A 25171-nucleotide genomic window follows, 5' to 3' on the forward strand; every position below is an offset into this window, starting at 1 on the left:
GCATATTTGGGGTACCTGAAAGAGGGTGCTAGCATATTTTTAAGTTGCTAAAGTGAAGTTTTAAAAATCTTTTAAAAATCCACCTGCCGCAAACTTAAAAACTCCTGCGGCATACTTGGGGACCACTCTGGAATCTGTCTAGCTAGTTTTTAATGTTGTCCCCCAACTTTGGACTTTTTTGCCCCCAAAATGAAAGTACTATTTTGGGGTGATCTAAAGAATTTTTTTTAAAGTTTACCTTTTGGAGGACTGTCCCAAGGGTGCAGGGGAGTTCCCGCAGCTTTGCACCCCAAAACCCCAATTCTGCACTTGTTTTTTCAACACCTTTTCATAGGCGAAACTTTTTCACAGGAGTTTCCGCATCGGCGAAAAGTCTTAGGAAATGAATACGGAGGAAACCTTTCGCAAGGCGAAATGACGTCACTCGCGATACTTTTCCTCAGAAACTGACTTTTCGGACCTAACTGAATACGGCCCATGGTTTTTGTTTCTAGCTTGCCGAGTATGTCATCCATATTTCCTCCTCTCCATGGTGGTGTGATTTTCTAGAGTCCAATAAACTGTAAATCTCTCGGATTGCTGTTATGCTGTTAGCGGAACACTATTGTTTTCCTTCTTCTGAATATTACGGAGGTGCTCCTGTATTCGGATGTGTAATTTTTCTTCTTGTGTTGCCCACCTATTGTAGGCCACATGGGTACTTGAGCATATAGAGAACTCCTGCGGTTTGGCAACTGATCCTGTCTTTAATATTGAATTCCCTGCTATTACTAAAAGACTGTGGGCCTGATTCAGAGCCGGACGCTCTGACCAGAGCGCTCACTCTGAATCAGGGCCCTCCTACCTAACATTGGAGCGGCCTCATGGACGCTCGCATAGCTGTGGGTTACCACCCACAGCTATAGCAAGCGTCCATGATGATGGTCGCAATGGTCAAGACCATCGCGACCATCGGGCTTGCGACGAGACCCTGCAGTAGGGTCTCGCTGCCGCAAGCCCTGGAGTGATTTTGGCTCTATCAGAGCCAAAATCACTCCCACTGACATCACTACTGATGTCAGTGGGGCCGGACTCAGGCGGTAGGCGTTCCCTTGGGAACGCTTCCGTCTGAAAGCCACGCCCCCAGTACGCCCACCAAAGGGGGCGTGCTGTCACTCACCATCGATAGTACGCCCCCTTTGGTGCGAGACCCCAAGCGACGGATTCCCCGTCACTCGCCGGGTCTCGCGCATGCGCACGACGGAGCTCCCTCCATCATGCGCACTTGTGCACCATCGACCCTCTTGCGAGCGTACAGTGCTCGCGAGCGGGTCAGAATCAGGCCCAGTGTCTGTTTGATGATCTTTGTGTTATTCCACTGTGTTTTTTTTACATGCTGCACATATTCCACATCTTGAGAATCCTATAGTTGTTGATGTCTACTTAGTACCTGTTTCTCTTAAGTGGCTGTTAACGAGTGAGGATCTAATGGTCGGGGCTCTTCTGTAGATTATCTTTGAACGTTCTGGTAGGTATTTTCTAAGATCTTCGTCCGCCCGCAGTATATGCCAGTGTTTCCTGATGCTATCTTCTAATAATGAACTCTGTGCTGAGTAGTTTGAAATAAACATGAGGTTCTGTAGATCTTTTTCTGCCTTCTCTTTGTATATTAAGAGGTCTTCTCTATGGATGGTATTGGCCTTCAATTTCTCTTTTTCTAGGAGCTGTGGCTTGTACTTTTTGTTAGTGAAGTTGTTTAGTAGTTCCTCTGACTGTATTTTTAAATCCTTTTCCTTCGAACAATTTAATCTGATTCTCCTCAGTTGTCCACCCGGAATGTGTGACAGCCATGTTCTATGGTGGTTACTGGAAGCCTCTAGATAGCTATTACAGTCTGTGGGCTTGAGGAACGTTTTGCTGTGTAGATGTCCTTCTTCTATGAATACAGTGCACCCGGAAAGTATTCACAGCGCATCACTTTTTCCACATTTTGTTCTGTTACAGCCTTTTTCCAAAATTGTACTTGTAAACTCCAGATTGACTGTGTTAGTATTTATCTTCTGTATTTATTCTCTTGACTCCTTCCATATAATACGTCATCGATGTATCTTGCCCATAATCTTAGTTTTGTTCCATAGCTTTCCTCTTTCCATAGGTTTCCTTCTTCCCATTAGGACAGAAAGAGATTCGCGTATGATGGCGCAAATTTGGTGCCCATCGCCGTCCCTTTTCGTTGGATTGTGGTTACGAATAAAATCAATTGTCTCTATAATGAAGTCGATTTGTAGTTGTTCCAAACCAGAATCCTTCTCCATCCTTTTTTCTTCACATGCATGCAACCTTTATCGTGTTCTATGCAAGTATATAGGGCTTTGATGTTACATGTTGCCAGAAGGTAGTATTTTTCCTAGGTAATATATTTCAATATATTTAAGATGTGAGTAGTATCCCTAATATATCCTGGTTGGCGTGTCACTATTGGTTGGGGGAACTTGTCGAAATATCCGGACAAGTTGGCTGTAAGTGATCCTACTCCTACCACAATCTGTCTCCCTGGTGGTTTCTTCGTGTACTTTTGGCAGGTGGTAGTACACTGGGATAATCGGATCTCCTTTTTTAAGGAATTGGTATTCCTGTGTAGACAAGATTCCCATATCTAGGCCTCTATTTAACAATATTCCCAATTCCCTCTTAAAGGGTCTTTTTTGAGAGGTTCATAAGTAGATATATCTTGTAAGTGATTAGCTGCTTCTTCATCGTAGGTCGTCTTATCCATGCCTCCGCCATTATCTGCGAGTTTAGTTACCAGGCTTTTATCTTTCAATAATTTCAAAGCTTCTTTTCTTTCTTCGTACTGTTTCTTTTTGTTCTTACTTATTCTGTTGGTCATACTCCCGATATCCTGTTCCACTAGTTTTTGGACTGTTTTAATTAGTGGTCCCTTCAAATATTGAGGGTAGAAAGTTGATTAGGTCGCAGTTCTGTGTGTTTTTAAATGTACTTCCTTCTCCTTCTTGTACTTCTATTTGTGGTGGTATTTCGTTTGCTTATGGTTGAAGAATTTTTTGAAGGTAAGTTTACGCACGAACTTATGCAGGTCAATAAAGGTGTCAAATTTATTAAGTCGGTTAGCAGGAGCGAATTTTAGTCCTTTTTGTAAAATGCTTATTTCTGCTATACTTAGTGACTTAGTGTACGTTTGCTTAGGTTGAATATGCCTTTTGGTGTTTCCTCTTTGGTTCGCTGTTGTTGTTGTTCCTTCTTTTTATTCTTAATTCCTCCTCGCTTTCCTCGCTTGTATTTGAACTAGGGATGTGCAGGCTCGGTTCTACTCGGTTTCCGTTCGTTTTTTTTTTACCGAATCTTATTGGGTGTCAGCTGTCATGAGTTTTGGATAGCCAATAAGATTCGGTAAAAAAAACCGAACGGAAGCGAGTAGAACCGAGCCTGCACATCCCTAATTTGAACGTCTTCATTTCTTTCTCTTCCCCTTGTTCTTTTGTCCTTGCGTGTTTTTTGGGATTGCTCCTGCTTGTATATATGTTTCGTTGTTGCTCTGTATCAGGTATAAAAAAGCATCAATGTAGTCTTCTTCATCTTCCTCCTCATTTGATAGTTGGTCCTTATGTGGATACATCGATCCTGACAGGAGCCGAACGACGCATACCACGGGCGGCATCTCGGGACTCTTGGGGATAAGATCACAGCCCCACGGAGGGATTATACCCAAAATAACAAGGTCATTTGCACACCAGGACATTGCACTGAAGTTCTAGGTGTGGACTTTACCACACACGATCGGAGCCACTTCCCCATAACCTCAGCGGCACTGACTGCGAGCCTCTCATCCAAGGCAGAGGCTTTATTTTGCAGTGGGTACTATTAATACATGGGAGCATTGGTTGCACGCCACTAGTCCAAATCGGACCTTGCAGGAACATTGGCTATTTGCACTTTGAATACTGCAAAACGCCTTGTGCGTATCACTCTGTAACGATTTACCTTGTGTATTTGCACAATTAGTACATGTTTTATGTTATATGTTGTATTTATGTTGTATACGGTATTTGTCCTTTTATTAATATATACTATGCTATTAATATATTTTTCATTGATTCATATCGTGTTACAAGTCGCGGTCACGACAAGTCTCCTTCGAGCAGGTTACCCAGACAGGACGGGGTTGCTCCAGTTTCTCCTGTTGCTAGGCGATCGGCCTGTCTCAGGAAGTGACGTGTCATCCACAGTGCAGCGTGATTGGTAGATCCTCCTATTTGTACACACTGGACTTTTGCCGCCTCGCAGACTATAGCGTATCTGTGAGTTCCCTCGGCTTGGCTGCATGGTCAGCGTTCTGTTCCTCCTCATGGTGCAGATTTTGGCCTTCCCAAAGTGGCTTCCATGCTGTCCCTGGCTCTCCAGCTTCTTCTACGGCTCCCAAGCTACACCTTCACCACAGTGCTGACATCGGCTTTCCAAGCCGCAGCACCGACTACCTATTCCTCTACCATCGGCTCCAAGCTGCACCTTCACCACCGTGCTGACATCGGCTTTCCAAGCTGCACCTACATCACCGTGCTGTCCCCGACTCTCCAGCTTCTTCTACGGCTTCCAAGCCACACCTTCACCACCGTGTTTCCACCGGTTCTCTATCCCGCAGCACCGCCTACTAACTCTCCTACCATCGGCTTTTGCCGCACCATCGGCTCTCAAAGCCTCAGCATACCATTTGACGGTCTACTAACAGCTATTGCCGCACCATCGCCACATTTGCCACATCATCGGCTTCCAAAGCCACAGCATAAACTATTGACTTTCTACCAACTGCTATTGCCGCACCATTGGCACACCACACCATCGGCGCTCAAGCTGCACCATTGGCACACCACACCATCGGCACAGTAGCTGCACCTCTCAAACTATTATCTTCTCCCCTTATACAAGACTTTCTTATCTCAGGATCGTAACGGTATCATATATATTTTATATTCTTTTTATTCCAATAAATCATTTATATCTAATACAGATTGGTGTAATATGTATGTGGTCCCTACTGTGTGGTATAATGTGCATGTGGTCCCTACTGTGTGGTATAATATGTATTTATCCCTACTGTGTGGTATAATGTGTATTTGGTTCCTACTGTGTGGTATAATATGTATTTGGTCCCTACTGTGTGGTATAATGTGTATTTGGTCCCTACTGTGTGGTATAATGTGTATTTGGTCCCTACTGTGTGGTATAATGTGTATTTGGTCCCTACTGTGTGGTATAATGTGTATTTGGTCCCTATTGTGTGGTATAATGTGTATTTGGTCCCTACTGTGTGGTATAATGTGTATTTGGTCCCTACTGTGTGGTATAATGTGCATGTGGTCCCTACTGTGTGGTATAATGTGCATGTGGTCCCTACTGTGTGGTATAATGTGTATTTGGTCCCTACTGTGTGGTATAATGTGTATTTGGTCCCTATTGTGTGGTATAATGTGTATTTGGTCCCTACTGTGTGGTATAATGTGTATTTGGTCCCTACTGTGTGGTATAATGTGCATGTGGTCCCTACTGTGTGGTATAATGTGCATGTGGTCCCTACTGTGTGGTATAATATGTATTTGGTCCCTACTGTGTGGCATATTGTGCATTTGCTCCCTCCTGTGTGGTATAATGTGCATTTGGTCCCTACTGTGTGGTATAAAATGTATTTGGTCCCTACTGTGTGGTATAATGTGTATTTGCTCCCTACTGTGTGGCATATTGTGTATTTGCTCCCTACTGTGTAGGAAACCCCGTGGGTCCTGTATAACACATACAGCTCTTCTGTGTACAGTATGGATCGGGAGATTGCGCTTTGATATTTGTAACCACCAGAAATTGCCGAGTCCGCAGGAAAGTCCGGGAGTCAGAGAGATCCGTTCTGCACGTGTACAACACAGCGGGGCGTTGTAGTCGCACCTTGTCAGCTGACTGCGTTTGCGTCCCATCTGACCACGTCAGTTAAGTGGTTAATGCACAGGGATTCTACTGAACAAGAGGACCGAACACCAGGGACATTGTGAGTGTAGTGTAACTATAACTGTAGCACTTCATGCTGGTACTTATGGTTCTACAAGTACTGGCATGCGGGAAATGGGCTTGCTGGGACCTATAGTCCCCATGTAAAAGACAATATTAGTTTAATTCTGTTTTTTACACCTTTCAATCCCACACCTGCCACCCAGGGGTGCTGGGAATAGCCCCAGTCTTAAGCTGCAGCCTTGGGGTTCCCTGGCCTGGGCTGACTAGTTCGGGGTGCGAATGCTTTGGCTGGGGGACCCCGTGGAGAGTGTCGTCCTGCTGCCGCTTACACCTCCCTTAGTGGAGCCTAGTGCTGGTTCTAAAGATACAGGGGAACCCTACGCAAACTTTTCCTCGTATTTTTAGAACCAGGACTGGCTCACAGAGCCCGGTGCTTGTACACTAAATACGGGGGACCCCTACACATTTTGTTGCCAATATCTTTAGAACCAGGAGCAGCTCGCAGAGCCCGAGGATGGTTGTGCTTTTGGGGCTGACACAACATAATTTTTTTATTGTAACACTTTAATGGCTGTTAACAGTGAGAAATCTGCACAGATCACACTGATCTCTGTATGTTTCTACCAAACACGCTGCTTGGATGAGTTCTATTCTAAACCTCATTTACACCCATCATTGCAATCACGATTCTTGGTAAATTCCTGTGTTGTATTCCTGTCTATGGAAAGTACATGAGAGTTTGATCGATGGTGTATTTATTTCTATTTGTGTTTTCACCCGTGTTCTGCAGAGAGAATCATGATTTTACACCCGTGTTCTGCAGAGAGAATCAGGATTTTACACCCGTGTTCTGCAGAGAGAATCGTGATTTTACACCCGTGTTCTGCAGAGAGAATCGTGATTTTACACCCGTGTTCTGCAGAGAGAATCGTGATTTTACACCCGTGTTCTGCAGAGAGAATTGTGATTTTACACCCGTGTTCTGCAGAGAGAATCGTGATTTTACACCCGTGTTCTGCAGAGAGAATCGTGATTTTACACCCGTGTTCTGCAGAGAGAATCGTGATTTTACACCCGTGTTCTGCAGAGAGAATCGTGATTTTACACCCGTGTTCTGCAGAGAGAATCAGGATTTTACACCCGTGTTCTGCAGAGAGAATCAGGATTTTACACCCGTGTTCTGCAGAGAGAATCAGGATTTTACACCCGAGTTCTGCAGAGAGAATCAGGATTTTACACCCGTGTTCTGCAGAGAGAATCAGGAGTTTACATCCGTGTTTGCCTTTAGTTCATTTCTGTGTTTGAAAAAATGGCCAAACACATCTGTGAATGCAATCCCGGACCGACACGTATCTTATTAAATATACGCCTAAGGGTCTAGTGGGGTTCTTTAAGCGTGTGCACATTTTTCAATGCAGTAGCCTATGGTGCAATACAAGCTTGTCTGTTAATCTGTAATAAGTGTAATAAAAGAATGCAGTAGTCTATGGTGCAAGTAGTCTAAGAGAATGCAGTAGCCTATACTGTCTGTTGCTCTGTGTAATAAGAGAATGCAGTAACCTATACTGTGTTGCTCTGTGTAATAGAATGCAGTAGTCTATACTGTCTGTTGCTCTGTGTAATAACTGTAATAAGAGAATGCAGTAGTCTATACTGTGTTGCTCAGTGTAATAAGAGAATGCAGTAGTCTATACTGTCTGTTGCTCTGTGTAATAAGAGAATGCAGTAGCCTATACTGTCTGTTGCTCTGTGTAATAGAATACAGTAGTCTATACTGTCTGTTGCTCTGTGTAATCAGAGAATGCAGTAGCCTATACTGTCTGTTGCTCTGTGTAATAGGAGAATGCAGTAGTCTATGCTGTCTGTTGCGCTGTGTAATAGGAGAATGCAGTAGTCTATGCTGTCTGTTGCTCTGTGTAATAGGAGAATGCAGTAGTCTATACTGTCTGTTGCTCTGTGTAATAAGAGAATGCAGTAGTCTATACTGTGTTGCTCAGTGTAATAAGAGAATGCAGTAGTCTATACTGTCTGTTGCTCTGTGTAATAAGAGAATGCAGTAGCCTATACTGTCTGTTGCTCTGTGTAATAGAATACAGTAGTCTATACTGTCTGTTGCTCTGTGTAATCAGAGAATGCAGTAGCCTATACTGTCTGTTGCTCTGTGTAATAGGAGAATGCAGTAGTCTATGCTGTCTGTTGCGCTGTGTAATAGGAGAATGCAGTAGTCTATGCTGTCTGTTGCTCTGTGTAATAGGAGAATGCAGTAGTCTATACTGTCTGTTGCTCTGTGTAATAAGAGAATGCAGTAGCCTATACTGTCTGTTGCTCTGTGTAATAGAATACAGTAGTCTATACTGTCTGTTGCTCTGTGTAATAAGAGAATGCAGTAGCCTATACTGTCTGTTGCTCTGTGTAATAGAATACAGTAGTCTATACTGTCTGTTGCTCTGTGTAATCAGAGAATGCAGTAGCCTATACTGTCTGTTGCTCTGTGTAATAGGAGAATGCAGTAGTCTATGCTGTCTGTTGCTCTGTGTAATAGGAGAATGCAGTAGTCTATGCTGTCTGTTGCTCTGTGTAATAGGAGAATGCAGTAGTCTATACTGTCTGTTGCTCTGTGTAATAAGAGAATGCAGTAGTCTATACTGTCTGTTGAAAACACACAAAATATATGGGAGCTGGTCTGCTTTACACATATCTTACTTGATCAAGCTGCTGCTCTCTGGGAGTATTGCCAAGTTATTGGTATTGTGGAAAACCCGTTAAATCCGGAGTAAATTTGAATCCTGTTATTAGCCTAGTGGTATGTGCTGTGTGTTTATTTTACTCAGTTTATTGCTCGCCATATTAGTGGGAGGGTGCTGGGCTTGTAAGCAATCTGTAATTTAACATGCCAGGTCTCCTACATATGGGTCATTAGTAGGCTGGAATAGCCTGGCTGGAAGTGCATTTTAATATTAATACTGGCGTTAGACCGGCGTTGAACCGAAGTGGAACAGAAGGGAAATAACCGATCTGCACTTCTATAACCCTAATCTAGATTTGGAGAAAAACCATCAACAAAGGTGATTTCACAATCTCACTGCTACAAACTCCAGCTGACGGCACAACCTGGACTTTCTACACTGCCCTCTGGCTGCTACAAAAACTCTGCCCATCACCTGCTACTATTTCTCCTTCATCCACTAGGGGACACTGGAGATCAAGACAGTGGGGTATAGACGGTGGTAGAGCAGAGCCTGGCACTTTAATTTAGAAGTGTGACTGGCTCCTCCCTCTCTATGCCCCATCAGCCCCAGTTTTTAGAATGTGCCCGAGAGAGCCGGTAGCACATTAGGCTGTCTCCAGCCTTTTTCATAGATTTTTATCTTTTGGTTTTATAATCAAGCATTGAGGACGGGCAGGCTGCCTGCTACGGGGGAGCCGCCGGGACGGGCACCGCCACGGCTACTGCAGCCTGTGTCCGGTGGCCCTGAGGAGGGGGCACCAGCAAATGGAGTCATCGGACCCTGCGAGGACCCGCCACTGCTGACACCGGCATGTGTCCGGGTTCCTCGCCGCCCCCTCAGCCCAGCATCCCGGCCGCAGCAGCCTGTAAGTATATCCCACCACTCCTGACTAGCTGGAGGGGTGGGCCAAAACGCTGGGCTCAGGACAGCGTGCGCGACTGTTACACAGCCTCCTTCCCCCTGGCAGTGTCGGAGCTGCTGATGAGACCCCCCGCTGCACTAGTGTTCCCTCCCTCTGGCTTGGCCACTATTCCCCCTCCTATTTAAATGAGGGGATGGGTAGAGGTCCCTCTACATTGGTGACAGCGCGGTATTAGCCGCAGCTGTCACTGAAGACTCCCGCTCCTCCCTCCTCTATGCAAAGAGGGAGACTGTCGCGTAACGGGAGTCTGCATTTACAGCCCCGCTATTGTAGCCCTACAGAACGGGGCTGGGGCGGGGCTTAATGAGCCGCTCAGCGCGGCTTTTCGTTGCCTCCCGCAGGCTGTTAGGGCAGGGTGCTTTTTGCTCACCAGAAGGAGGCCAGGGCGCCGTGCCCCGCTAAAACAGCCTAGCAGGAACGCTAAGACCTGTGCCTGCCATTTTAGTATGCGGGCTAGGCATAACGCAGCACTGCCTTGGCTATTAGCAGCTCTCCTCATCTACTAAAAATGCTGATTTAACCCCCCTCTCTTGTGTAGGAGCCATGATCGTTCCTCCCATGTTATCGGCGCCGGCCAGCTTCAACTATTCCGCTTTTATGCGGTTCTACTGGGGGCAAGTAGCGCTGTGTTGACTGGAGTATATCCGTTGCACACACAGCGTGGTAATTCAGGAATGCATACGGTCCAGCGACTACAACAGCGATGGGCAGCGGTATCTACCTGCACACAAGCAGTATAGCTCAGTGCACTACCTGCAGCAGGTAAGTGCTTTAGCGCTGGTCTCCTACGAGACCCCTCCCTTGTCGGGAGTGCTTCAGCAATTAGGGGATGTCTGTCACTATGACAGGAGTATTCCCGGCTAAATGCGCTGTGCTGACGGGACACGGTCCCGCCATTTTGCCAGACAGTGTAGTGGTTAGCGTTACTGCCTCACAGCAATGAGGTCATGGGTTCTCTTCCCACCATGGTCCTAGCTGTGTGGAGTTTGCAAGCGCCGGGTGTTACCCCCTGTCAGGCGTCCTCTTGGTTCTATAACAAAGGGCGCCTGGCTTAACCTGATTGCTGGCATATAAGATATATAGTACTAGTCATTGTTCTGGTGCTGGGGCCAAAACTTATGGTTATAGCTTACCCGTAACCAGGGTTAGCACATTATTGTGGCCCATCCCCAGGCTTATGCCTCACATTGGCTCGCCTTAAAAAGGGGCAGTACTCTTCCCATGCAGCCTACGGGCACACCACCCTGAACACGCCCGATCTCGTCTGATCTCGGACGCTAAGCAGGGTCAGGCCTGGTTAGTACTTGGATGGGAGACCGCCTGGGAATACCAGGTGCTGTAGGCTTATATAGGTGCCAGCACATATATTATAGGCTAGTTTTAAAACCTTCCAGTTCTGTATAGTGCTAGCTACTGTGCATAGCTGGTTGTTAGCAGAATGGGAACTAGCCTAAACCCCTGTTGCACTATAACACCGCGTTCTGCGGTTCTGAGAGGGGCCTGTTACTCAGCCGGTGCTCATTCCCGGCTAGAAGCGCTGGGCTGATGGGACACAGTGCCACCATTGCAGCGCAGGGTATTACCCACTGTCAGGCTTCCCCTTGGCTCTATAACAAAGGACGCCTAGCTTAATCTAATGGCCTGTGAAGGTTACCCCATGGTGTACTAGCTACTCTGCCTAAACTGAGATCGTCTTTTTTTATTCCCCCTTCGAAAAACTGGTTCATCTGGAGCTAAATAGCTCACCTGACGCACGCACGCTCCTAACATATAAGGCAAGTACACCAGTAACAGACGTCCCAGGATCGACACCAGTCTGGGACAGCACGCTCCTAACATATAAGGCGAGTACACCAGTAACAGACATCCCAGGATCGACACCAGTCTGGGACAGCACGCTCCTAACATATAAGGCGAGTACACCAGTAACAGACGTCCCAGGATCGACACCAGTCTGGGACAGCACGCTCCTAACATATAAGGCGAGTCCACCAGTAACAGACATCCCAGGATCGACACCAGTCTGGGACAGCACGCTCCTAACATATAAGGCGAGTCCACCAGTAACAGACATCCCAGGATCGTCACCAGTCTGGGACAGCACGCTCCTAACATATAAGGCGAGTCCACCAGTAACAGAAGTCCCAGGATCGACACCAGTCTGGGACAGCACGCTGCTAACATATAAGGCGAGTCCACCAGTAACAGACATCCCAGGATCGACACCAGTCTGGGACAGCACGCTCCTAACATATCTCGCCCCTATGCCGTAACAGAATGACGGCCACACGCGACACATGAGCAGTCTCCCGCGTGGAGGTAAGCCACGTGTATGTATATATAATATATTGTATTTTATACCAGCCCTGCTTTAGAATATATACATGCTGGAGTGAATTTGTCCTTCCATGGCTTAATTATGCTCATGTTCTATTTTAAATATTATCGTCACCTACTAAACTTGTATGTAGGTACACGTATGCATATGGGGATATCACTTTTTATCCTTACCATAACATACTAGCATAATTAAAGATGCTGCGGGGGAGGCTGGACGCTCCTGATGCGGTAGTTAGTGTAAAGCGGAGTTATTGTACCATCTCTCCCTGGGGGGGGGGGGGTGTGTGTGTATTATGTTTATACTTCCACATTCATTAGGTTTACCTATTATTCCACAGATGGGTAGCCGTCTGGGTTTACCAGAAGCTGTAGGCTATATCCATACCTTTTATATGGTGGCTCTATAAACTAGAGTCCTGTTCTGCAGCTTACATAGTGATGGTCACAATTCCCTGGGCATTGCTTCCAGTATGGACCCTATACATGTCCTGTGGCCTTCTTGTATGTACACACATGTATATAAAGATAGCTACTTACACCCTCCAGGGTTTATAGTCCGGTTCCCTCCAGTCTATATCTACGACACCCCGTTCAGGGGACCTATTATCATTACAACTACAGTGGTGCACTTGTATTAATATTTCTGAATAATTGGGAAAACCTGTTTTTCAACTTCAGGGTCCATAGGGTATCCACAGGATACCTTGGGGTATAGGTGTGACGTCAGTCGCTGGGCACCATAGAGTTAAGCTTTTCAGCCTCCCAGGATGCACTAGGGTCCCCCTCCTATACCCCGCCCCTGAGCCAAGGCACCTCAGTTTAGTTTGGTGCCCGGCCGGCGTCGGGTGCACCTGTCGGAGTGGGGGGCTAGAAGAGCCCCTGAAGCTTTCTTCAGTGCAGCTGTGGCTGCACATCTGGATGTACAGCATGGACAGTCAGTCCTGACGTCCATGCTGTCTTCCCTACACCCCCGCCGGTACCAGAACGCCGGTACCGATCCGGGGATGCTGGTGAGCATCTGGGGTCACAGCTAGCGGTGACCCCAGATGTTCCGGACCATGGCCGGATCCAAGGGGGACAAAGGTAAGCAGCGGGGTCCCGCGGTGGGTCCCCGCTGGTCACATGGTCCTAAGTCCCCAGGCAGGGGGCTCCCTGGGGACTGGCTGCAGCGTGGAGCCAGGCAACCAACCTGCGCTTTCCACTACCCCCTGGGACAGCGGACCGCAGCAGAGCGGTAGCGCTGCGGCATCCCAGGGGTTAAATGCATGCCAGGGGAGCGCGCCTTCCCTGTCTCACAGCCGGCGCCTCTCCCGCTGCAACCAGCCCTCTCTGCATGCTGCCGACTGGTCCTGTGGCAGCGCTCCTCCCCCAGGCCAGCCTCCTCTCTGCTCCTCAGCGGCCATCTTCTCCAGAACGCATGGTGAACGCTGCTGGAAGCGCTGGACAGAAGCATCGTGGTCTGGGTCCCCCCGCATACCTCTCCTCCGCTGTGGCTCAGGTCTGTGTATGCAGCGCTGTGTCCTACCAGGCCCTGTGTCTGTGTAGTTGAGTGATCAGCGCTGTTAGTGCAGGAATTGTTATTTCTCTGCATTGTATGTGACTGTGCTAGCGCTGCCTGTAACTTTTCTTCTCTAAACTGTCAGCTTTATTACTGTCCCTGTTCTTTCTGCTAAAGCCCTTGCGGTGCGGTGCTGCAGGGTGGTCTCTCGCCTATTTAATACTTAATTGGTGAGAGAGGTCACATACGTGGTGCCATCATGTCTGAAAGTGATTTTCCCCTCCGGCTACAGTGTACCACGTGCAAAGTACCGTTAGCGGAGGGGGAGGGTAGCGCGGAGGGCCTTTGCCGGCAGTGTTTGTCCATGGCGCGGCCTATTACGGTTACAGCACTGGTACAGGAGCCGCCCTTGGCTTGTTTCGCTCAGGCGTTAACAGCTTTAGTGGGCCAGTTAGCTCCGCAGCCCGCGTTTACTCCGATGGGTTTGTCCCAGCAGTCTGTGGTGTCGTCACCCATGCAGGGGTTCCCACGACAATTGGTGGTACCCCACAGTCTCCCTATTTCCCCGCTCCCGGGTTCTCAGGAGCCAGCGTGGGTTAACTCCCTGACGAGTTCTGTACAGCACTTGTCGGATGTGTTGCAAGGGGAGTCTGTGATGCGGCCTCATAAAAGGCCGGTGGCGTCTCTGTCCGCTCCTTATGAGGATGACGAAGGGACGTCTGATGATGGGGAGATGCTGGATCCTTACGATCAGGAACCTCTCCATACTAAGGACGCTGATGCTAAGTCCAAAGTATATATTTCTGGACTTATTCGGGTGGTCCGCACAGCCTTGATGATTGAGGACGAAGTTCCCCCAGCGGCTAAATCTAAGTATGCCTTTTTCAAAGATGTGAAGGGCGATGCCACAGTCTTTCCTCTTTCGGGTCAGTTGGTGGACCATTTAGAGGAGGCGTGGAAACAGCCTGGCAAGCGATACCAGCCGCAGAGACGCCTGGCGGTGGCTTATCCGTTCGCGGATAATTATTTTGCTAAGTGGGAATCCCCTCCACAGGTGGATTCTCACGTGACCCGTCTTGTCCGTAGTGCCACATTGCCGATGCCATCCATGTCCTCCCTTAAGGATGCTACGGACCGCAAGGTAGAAATCTGCCTGAAGTCCGCTTATTCCCTTGCAGGGGGGGCAGCATGGCCGGCTATGGCCATTTGCTGGGTTGCCAGAGCGATGGAGCGCTGGGCGGATTCATTAGAGGCTTCTTTTGAATCCGACTGTCCGGCCGAACAGGCGGAGTTGATTGGCAATCTCCGTGATTCGGCCACCTACATCAACGAGGCGGCTCTAGACACTAGTACTCTGGTGTCTAGAATTTCTTCAGCAGCGGTAGCTGCTCGTCGCACCTTGTGGCTGCGATCCTGGAAGGCGGACGCAGATTCCAAGAAAGGTCTGGAAGCGTTGCCGTTTACCGGAGAAGTTCTCTTCGGTCCGGATCTGGATAAGATTGTGGCCACGCTGGCGGCAGCCAAATCTGCTTGTCTCCCGTCGGCCGCTGCTCCTTCTGGTTCTGGACCATCGTCCTTTCGGTCATCTAGGGCCCAGGGCAGGCCCAAACCACAGTCGTTTCCTCGACAGGCTGGCCCTAAGAAATCGGTCAAGCCCCGGAAGCAGGCATGGAGTACCAGACGTCCGGCCCCCAAGCCAGATGACAAGCCTGCGGCCTGACGGTCCGGGCCTCCCTTTGGGGGATCCCAGGGTGGGAGGCCGCCTGCTACAGTTCGCCCAGTGTTGGTCGACCACTACGACAGACACTTGGGTTCTGGAGGTGGTTTCCCACGGATACGCCCTCTCCTTCCGGCACAGATCCCCGGCTCGCTTCTTCACCACGGGTCTACCATCAGACCGGAACAAGGCTACGGAGCTGCGGAAGGTATTGCACACTATGCTCCAGGCTGGAGTTATAGTGCCTGTTCCATTCTCCCAGAGGGACCAGGGTTTCTATTCAAATCTATTTTTGGTACAGAAACCCAATGGGTCATATCGTCCGATTCTCAACCTCAAAGCACTCAACAAGTCTTTGCGTGTCCCGAAGTTTCGGATGGAGACCCTACGGTCCATCATTCTGGCGCTGGAACCTGGGGACTACATGGTGTCATTGGACATACAGGACGCTTACCTGCATGTCCCTATTCTTTTGCGCCATCAACAGTTCCTCAGGTTTGCAATCCGCAGCGACCACTTCCAGTTTCGGGCGTTACCTTTTGGCCTGGCAACAGCACCACGTGTTTTCACCAAGGTGATGGCGGTCATGGCGGCTTCTCTGCGGCTGCAGGGAGTCCGCATGTTGCCGTATTTGGACGACCTGTTATTGGTGGCAGGATCTCCAGAGCTCCTGTTACGCCACTTGGACCTGACCATTGCACTGCTGCAACGGCACGGCTGGCTAATCAACTGGCAGAAGTCCACTCTAATCCCGTCTCGGAGGATTCTGCATCTTGGAGCCTTATTGGACTCTGGACAGCAAAGGATCTTCGTGACGGAGGACAAGATCTCTGCTTTACAGTCAAGGGTGCGCAGTTGCCTGCACAGCCGCCGGGTGTCCTTACACTCGGTGATGAGGTTACTGGGCTCCATGGTGTCGGTGTTCGACATGGTGGAATACGCCCAGTTTCACTCCAGACCTCTGCAGCACCTGATCCTGTCCAAGTGGAACGGGCTGCCTCAGTCTCTGAAGTCCCAGACGATTGTGCTCACCCCGGAGGTTCGCCTGTCCCTTGCGTGGTGGTTACAGACGATCCACCTCAACAAGGGACGTCCGTTCTGGGCTCCAAATTTGGTCCTGTTGACAACGGACGCCAGTCTTCGGGGCTGGGGAGCAGTTTCGGGTCCACACTTGTTCCAGGGCAGGTGGACGCCGACAGTAGCGGAGCTTCCAATAAATATCTTGGAACTCCGTGCGGTCTTCAATGCTCTCCAGCAGGCACAGCGATTTCTCCAGGGTCGCCCGGTGCAGGTCCAGTCGGACAACGCTACCACCGTGGCCTACATAAACAGGCAAGGAGGAACTCGCAGTCGGGCGGCTCTCGTAGAGGTCTCTCGGATCCTGGTTTGGGCGGAGCGCAATCTTCCGGCCATATCAGCGGTCTTCATCCCGGGAGTGCTCAATTGGGAGGCGGACTTTCTAAGTCGCCAAGACGTTCATCCGGGGGAATGGTCCCTGCACCCGGACGTTTTTCAACTACTGGTGGACAGGTGGGGTCTTCCAGAAATCGACCTCATGGCGTCCCGGCACAACAACAAGTTGATGGTGTACGGGTCTCGCACAAGAGACGAAGGGGCGTCTCTGGTGGATGCTCTGTCCGTCCGGTGGACGTTCCGGTTCGCATACCTGTTCCCTCCGGTCTCCCTTCTTCCACGCGTAATCCGGAAATTCAAACAGGAAGGAGGGACGCTCCTGTTGATAGCTCCCGCGTGGCCCAGACTGCACTGGTTCTCAGACCTTCAGGGTCTGTCCGTGGACAGTCCTCTGCGGTTGCCGCTACGACCGGACCTTCTGTCTCAGGGTCCTTGCCTTCACCCGGACCTGACTCGGCTGTCTTTGACGGCCATGCTGAGGTCCCGGGGGTTTTCCAGCTCTGTGGTGCGTACCATGTTACGAGCTCGGAAACCGTCTTCCGCGAGGATATACCATCGCGTGTGGCATACGTTCTTCCAGTGGTGTCGACCGAGAGGTTATGCACCGCGGGAGTTTCGTCTGTCTCGGATTCTCGCCTTCCTGCAAGCGGGACTAGATCATGGGCTTCGCCTTGCTTCTTTGAAGGTACAGGTTTCGGCCCTATCTGTCTGGTTTCACCGTAGGATTGCTACAATCCCGGATGTGCGCACCTTTATGCAGGGTGTTCTTCGCATTCAGCCGCCCTTTGTTCCACCTGTGGCGCCTTGGGATTTGGCTGTGGTCCTGAGGGCTCTCCAAGGACCGCTGTTTGAACCACTGGGCTCAGTGGATCTTAAATGGCTAACAGCTAAGACTGTTTTCCTTCTGGCCATTGCTTCGGCCAGACGTGTTTCTGAGTTAGGGGCTCTTTCTTGTAGACCCCCTTTCTTGGTTTTTCATGGGAACAGGGCAGTGCTCCGCACTCGGCCCGAGTTTCTTCCCAAAATTGTTTCCCAGTTTCATGTTAACGAGGAAATAGTTGTTCCGGCCTTTAACTCACCGGGTCTTTCCGTGGGTGAGGCCTCTTTGGATGTTGTGCGGGCCTTAAGGACTTATGTTGACCGCACTTCTTCGTTTAGGAAGTCGGACGCTTTGTTTGTCCTCTATGGCTTCCGTAAAAAGGGTTGGCCTGCTTCAAAGCAAACTTTGGCAGCCTGGATCCGTATGGCTATTTCTGAAGCTTATCTTCATGAAGGCCTACCGGTCCCACCTTCTCTGAAGGCTCATTCCACTAGGTCTGTGGGTCCTTCGTGGGCAGCTCGACGTGGTGCCTCGGCAGTTCAGATCTGCAAGGCTGCTACGTGGTCCTCTGTCCATACCTTCGTGAGGTATTACAGGTTTGACACCTTCGCCTCTCAGGATGCTTCCTTCGGGCGGCGGATTCTCCTTTCTGCACAGGAGCGTCCCCACCCTTAAAGGATACTGCTTTGGGACATCCCCAAGGTATCCTGTGGATACCCTATGGACCCTGAAGTAGAAAATATGAGATATGGTAAGAACTTACCCTTGTTATCTCTATTTCTACGAAGTCCATAGGGTTCCACAGGACTCCCGCCCTGTCGCACCTGTGCTGCAGATGGGCTTTGCTCTGGTCACCAGTTTTCCGTCTCCCTCTGGTGAGAATGTGATTCTTGTATGTGTCCAGATCTTTTTTTCTCTCTCTTCCTTCTCCTCCTCCGGCCTATGGCTTGATAACTAACTGAGGTGCCTTGGCTCGGGGGCGGGGTATAGGAGGGGGACCCTAGTGCATCCTGGGAGGCTGAAAAGCTTAACTCTATGGTGCCCAGCGACTGACGTCACACCTATACCCCAAGGTATCCTGTGGAACCCTATGGACTTCGTAGAAATAGAGATAACAAGGGTAAGTTTTTACCATATCTCATATTTTTGTTTAACACTAACTGGGGTTATCACCACTGATATATCCCTTCTTACTTGGGATAACCAACGCAGTCTATGTCTAAGTACAGGTACCTTTCTCAGTATCTATGCCGGTACTCCATATTTTTGTTGCATATGTCAATAAAATGAGTCTCAAAAGGGCCCTTAGGTACAATTCATACCATGAGGCCTTGGGCCGCCCGCAGAACTGGCTCAATTTAGAGTCCTGTTCTACGACCTTCTTGTCTCCACTAACATTTTACTAATTTCTACTGCACTTCTCCAGACTGAAGTCCGTGCTGTGGAGCATTGGTCTTAGTCCACTGAAGCTACTCTCTATACCTAGCGTGGCGGGTTGCTGTGTGATAAAAAAGGTCAGTGACATTCTACATAGCGTCCAGAGGGCTTCTGGTCGCTCACAGGTAAGAGCTTACCTCACTAATGCCTCAGAAGATGCTCCTATTTCAGGCAACCTGATATACATAACGTTAATCTCCCTTACGCACCCTAGCTGCTGTCCTAGCAGCCATCTGCTCTTTTAATCAGTTGGCTCTACACTTTAGAGTTTCTCTGGTGTGTGGGTGCATAGTTTGAACTTTGAGATTAGCGACACTATTCTACTAGAATCTGTTGGGGTTATGGACTAAAGCGCATCTCTGGGCTAGTGCACATCTTTACATAAGTGTGACAGTCACTATGTTCAACGCAGGGGGCCTGGTTGGGTTTTCCTGTTCAGTATCTTTTGATATTTTTATCACACTAATAGGCACCTGACGGGTACTTTCATGGTTGTCCTGCTGCCCTGGCCTTGCTGTGTGGGATGCTTTCCTATATTGGTAGCTCTCCCTGGGTGGGGTTACATTCGTGCTCCTTTACTGCTAAGTTCCTGGTTGCTTTCACACTATGTTCAGGGCCAGCAGTTAGTACTGACTACGCACTTCCATCAGGTTGGAAGTTGTCTTTTTATCCTTGTTTTCTATATGGGTTGTACTGCTGTCTGACCCTCTGAAAGGAATTGTAGTCTCCATCCTCTCGTATTCGCCTCTACCTCATGCCCCGTGGGATCTCCACTCGTTGGAGACTTCTATGGTCTAACCTTTCCGCTGGTTCACAACTTTGTTGTAGTTGGACCTCAAGGATCGTTCAGGGCGACTGTTCGGTCTTATCTTTGACCTCCCAGCATACTCTTGGTTAGGAGTCTATGGACAGGATCAACTTTGTATCTGTTGATTGGTATTGTCATACTTCTATCTATGCGATTATGACCAGCGGTGCTGGGATTCTGCTGTCTGCAGCTGTTGCAGATTCCTGTGCAGACTCTAGTACGGTTCACGAGTTCTTCTCGTTTTCTGCCCTTCTCCTATGGATTCTTGTTGGGGCTCTCTGCTACCAACTCTCTGGTTTGGTCTATTTTCAGCCACTTCTCAACTGTGGTTGTTTTCTCGCCAGCCTTTCGGTTCCTTTTGGCTTCCGCTGTGCGTACGTTGTGGAAGTTCTTCTGTGACTGTCTTCTGAGGAGTAGTATTTGTCTACTGTGCTCTACGACACTTGATCCTCTGCCTCTGCTGGGCCTGTTGTTCTTGGTGTTCCCTGTTTCGGTTTGGCTGAGGGGTCAGCAAGTTCTCCGCGCTTTCCAGCGGGGAGAGTCTGATACAATTCCCAACTGGTATGAAGTCTCCATTGAAAGTTATGTCCTTGCCATGAAACTACAAGTACCTGCTCCCAAGTGATTACACGCCGAGCCGGCCGGCGCCTCCATCAGCAGCTACACACCACTTGGAACGGAGCACTTATCACTGAGAGCTCCCACGACGAAAGGGAGATATTCCGATATCCAGTGACAGACAACCATTGGGATATACACAGCACTACAGAGATTCCTCATCTGCAGATCAGAGACTCTCATTTCTACCAGCATCGGGTGAGCTCATTCCGTGTTGCCACTAATAGCAACATTATATCCAATTGCTGCAATAGTTTATAACTTGCCACAGATACAGCGCATATATATTCAAAAGACACATTTTATATATTTTTTATTTCATCTTTCTGGCAACAATTTAACCAGAAACACTGACTTTATTCATTTAACTTGGGTTTTTTTTATACTAATTATATGTTGGGTATACGTATGTATGTATAACTAGGAATATTGACTTTATTAATTTCATTTGGTTTTTTCTTTTTCCTGATATTAATTATATGTTGTATGTATGTATGTATGTATGTATGTATGTATGTATGTATTTTCCTAGTAGGAACATATATATGTTCCACATAGGTCTTGAATATTTTTATACTCATGTATAATATTGTCATATTAAATACTTTTTACTTCACACTGTAGTGTGGTTCATAACATATAGATCCTAGTGTGATCAATTGAGCGCAGCCAATTTTTTCTATTATCTGCTCTACCACCGTCTATACCCGACTGTCTTGGTCTCCAGTGTCCCCTGTGGAATCGGAGAAAGGGATTTATCGGTAAGTACCAAAATCCTGTTTTGTGCTGCCTCTGTGCTTAACAGATAAGCTGATATTAACACTTTTTACCTTGGCTCTTTGGCCTAGTCTTACATCATCTAGCTACTACTACTCTCTACTCTAATATTCAATTTCTGCTCCCATCTTATCTCCACTTTTTCAAAACTCTATAATATATTTTGGTTGTGCTGACACTGTACCTCATCCTTACCATGACCATGTTGTCTTCAACTCCTCCCTTCACTCAGTTTCTACCTGATCTTTTGTTCTGCCCTCTGACTCCACCTCTATCCTTTCCCCCTGGTCTCCTCCACCTCCTCCTATCTCCCCTTCTCTCTCTGCCTTCCTCCCCCTCTTCTCCTATTACTCCATTTTCTTTCTCTTATACCCCCCAAGGATCCTACTACCCCACTGGTAATCTTTCCTCCCTTACTTATCTCCCTGTCACTTCTCCCCACTTTCATTCACGTCTCCTTAACTTCCCTCCCTGCCCACTTCCTACAGGGTCCCCTCCTAGCACAGGAGCCAGCATGATCCCTACACTCTATTCATCTCCGTCTCCCAAAGTATTCTCATCTCCACGCTATTGCAACCCTGATAATCTCATTCACATCTTTCCTATCAACTCTGTCACTCTATCCTGTGCCCTCTGGAATGCCAAATCAGTCTGTAACAAACTGGCCCCCACCCACGACCTTTTCATCTCCAACTCCCTGAATCTCCTAGCCATTACTGAAACCTGGATTTTACCCTCTGACACCACTTCTCCTGCAGCTCTCTCTTGTGGGGGCCTCACCTTCTCCCACACCCCCAGGCCTGAGGTTCGCCTTGGCGGTGGTGTTGGGGTCCTTCTATCCCCTGGTTACTCATACCAACATATACCATCAGAACCATCCCTTACATTCTCCACATTTGAAGTTCATGCTATACGCCTCTTTCAACCAGTACACCTCAGAGTAGCTGTCATCTACCGTCCCCCTGGCCCTCCCTCCAAGTTCCTTGACAACTTTGCTTCCTGGCTCACTCACTTTCTCTCCTCAGACCTTCCCTTTATTATCCTCGGTGACTTCAATATTCCTATTGATATCCCCACAGAATCTGCTGCCTCCAAACTACTCACCCTCACTTCCTTATTTGGACTCTCCCAATGGACCTCCTCACCTTCCCATGCGAGTGGGTATTTGCTTGATCTGGTATTCACTCACCGTTGTGATATTTCTGCCTACTCCAATTCCCCATTCCCCCTCTCTGACCATCACCTCTATCTCCAAAAGCCACCATCACTAAGCGTAACATTGAAGCTATCGACACTGCTTTCTTTTCTTCCCTACTTGACTCACTTCTCTCCCCTATACTCTTTCGCCTGCGCTGAACAGGCTGCTTCCCTATACAATGCCTCCCTTACTTCTGCCCTTGACTCTGTTGCTCCGGCGATCACTACTCACCCTCGCATATCCACACCTCAACCCTGACATTCCAAATGCACCAGAATCCTGCAAAAATGTTCACAAACCACCGAGCGACAGTGGAGAAGATCACGCTCTCAGGCAGATTTTCTCCATTTCAAATTCATGCTCTCATCCTACAGTGCTGCCCTTTCCCTCTCTAAACAGTCATATTTCAAGAATCTCATCTCCTCACTGTCCTCAAATCCCCAGCGTCTCTTTTCCACCTTCAACTCCCTCCTCTGCCCACCCCCTCCTCGCTCTCTGCCACTGACTTTGCTACCTATTTCACATCTAAAATTTATTCCATACGTCAGGACATCTTATCCAACCAGTCCCCCAGCTCTCCACCTCCTCCTTTCCCGGATCACCCCTCCCGATCCATTTTACTGACTGACATGCTTCTCCCCTGTGACTGGAGAGGAAGTTAAAGCCCTAATCCAGTCCTCCCCCCCCCCCCCCCCCTTCCACCTCTCCCCTTGACCCTATCCCCTCCCACCTCCTCCGCTACCTCTCTCCATCTTGCACACCTCCTTAATCTCTCCCTCTCTTCTGGCACTGTTCCTTCTGCATTCGAGCATGCCCTTGTCTCCCCCATTCTTAAAAAACCTAACCTTGATCCTAACATTCTCTCTAACTACCGACCAATCTCTCTCCTCCCTTTTGCCTCCAAACTCCTTGAGCGTATTGTTTACAACCGCCTCACCACATTTCTTACCTCCCACTCCCTCCTTCACCCTTTTCAGTCTGGCTTCCATTCTCTCCACTCCACTGAAACTGCCCTCACAAAAGTCAGCAACGACCTCCTTGCTGCCAAATCCAAGGGCCACTACTCCCTGCTCATTCTCCTTGACCTCTCTGCTGCTTTTGACACTGTGGACCACCCTCTACTGCTGCATATCCTTCACTCCCTTGGTCTACGTGACACTGCTCTCTCCTGGCTGTCCTCCTACCTCTCTGACCGTTCCTTCTCTGTTTCCTCTCATGGTGACTCCTCCCCCCCACAGCCTCTTACAGTAGGTGTTCCCCAAGGTTCTGTTCTTGGACCTCTCCTATTCTCTCTCTATATGTCTTCTCTAGGTAAACTCATCAGCTCTTTTGACCTCCATTATCATCTCTATGCTGGTGATACTCAGATCTACCTCTCCTCACCTGATCTTTCCCCCTCTCTACTGACTCGTATCTCGAACTGTCTCTCTGCTATCTCTTCCTGCATGTCCCAGCGATTTCTCAAACTTAATATGTCTAAAACTGAGCTGATAGTCTTCCCACCCTCCCACGTAACATTATGTCCCACTATTTCTTTATTAATAGATGGCATAACTGTCTCATCTAGTCCCAAAGTGCATTGTCTTGGAGTCATCCTGGACTCTTCCCTCTCCTTCAAACCACACATTCAGAACCTCTCGCAGTCCTGTCGTTTCCATCTCAAGAATATTTCCAAGATCAGACCCTTTCTCACCCAGGATGCTACCAAAACCCTTGTACATTCACTGCTCATGTCCAGATTGAACTACTGTAACCTTCTCCTAGCTGGCCTTCCCAAATCCCATCTCTCTCCTCTCCAGTCTGTGCTCAATGCTGCTGCTTGGCTCATCTTCCTCTCCAAACGCTCTACATCTGCCTCCCCTCTCCTACAAGCCCTCCACTGGCTCCCATTCCCTTTCAGAACCCAATTCAAGGCTCTCACACTCACTTACAAAGCCCTCACCCATTCCTCTCCCATTTACATCTCTGATCTCATCTCCCTTCACTCTTCTGTCCGCCCTCTTCGTTCACTTAATACACGCCGCCTTTCATGCCAATTGATTACTTCCACTCCCGACTCCAAGATTTTGCCCATGCTGCTCCTCACCTTTGGAACTCCCTCCCTCTCCCCATCAGACTCTGCACCTCTCTACAATCTTTCAAACGAGCTCTTAAGACCCACTATTTCATTATAGCCTTCCAGCTCTCATCCTAACTTGCTGCTACATCTTCCTTCCTCCCCGCCTACCCCTTCTGTGTCACTCCTGTTTGTCTTCCCCTCCCTTAAAGAATGTAAGCTCTTTCGAGCAGGGCCCTCTACCCTCTTGTGCTTCTCCCTACTGCAATTTAATTGATCTCTTACTCCCCACTAGGGCAACTAACACGTGGCTGCTTATGTGGGCGGAAAGGTCGCTAATATAGCAATGTTTATCCATGACCTGTATTGTATAGCGTATTGTAAGTCAATTTTTACTTATTTGTCTATGTACTTTGTAAGGCGCTGCGGAACACTTGTGGCGCCATATAAATGATGATGATCCATAAGAACAAGTCTGTTTCGTAGTATTAGTAATGGGACTTCACCCAGTATGCTTGGTTAGTACATGATTAGTTATATCATATGTATAAGGCTCATTTTAAAACATCCCACTTCAGATCCGCTTAACATTTGTAGCAAGCAGCTATATTGTTATGTTAAAATGCTGCATATAGGACACACAGTCCTAAACGTGGCAGACTTGCATTAACAGGTACCGGTACCTAATTAGAAGTTTTCAACATGCAGTCAGTTCACCATGATGGTCAGCGTGTCTAGCCGGAAGTGGGGATCACAAATAGATTGCGCCTTTCTCCGCCTCCAATATCAGTCAGCGGCTTCCTCAGATTATACTGTCTGTTGCTCTGTGTAATAAGAGATTGCA

General features: G+C 48.4%; 1 protein-coding gene and 1 non-coding gene across 2 annotated transcripts in view; both read left to right on the forward strand.

The window, feature by feature from the left end:
• The window catches only part of SLC33A2 (solute carrier family 33 member 2), a 114649-nt gene that overhangs the window by 27537 nt on the left and 61941 nt on the right, over positions 1-25171 (forward strand). The gene's annotated exons all lie outside the window — the stretch shown is intronic.
• Positions 10872-10990, forward strand: LOC148431284 (5S ribosomal RNA). Its single transcript, XR_015877223.1, has one exon. It is a non-coding gene; the product is annotated as a 5S ribosomal RNA (ribosomal RNA).

This window comes from Taudactylus pleione, unplaced genomic scaffold (genome assembly GCF_031769625.1).
Source record: "Taudactylus pleione unplaced genomic scaffold, aTauple2 ptg002512l, whole genome shotgun sequence".
NCBI lineage: Eukaryota > Metazoa > Chordata > Amphibia > Anura > Myobatrachidae > Taudactylus > Taudactylus pleione.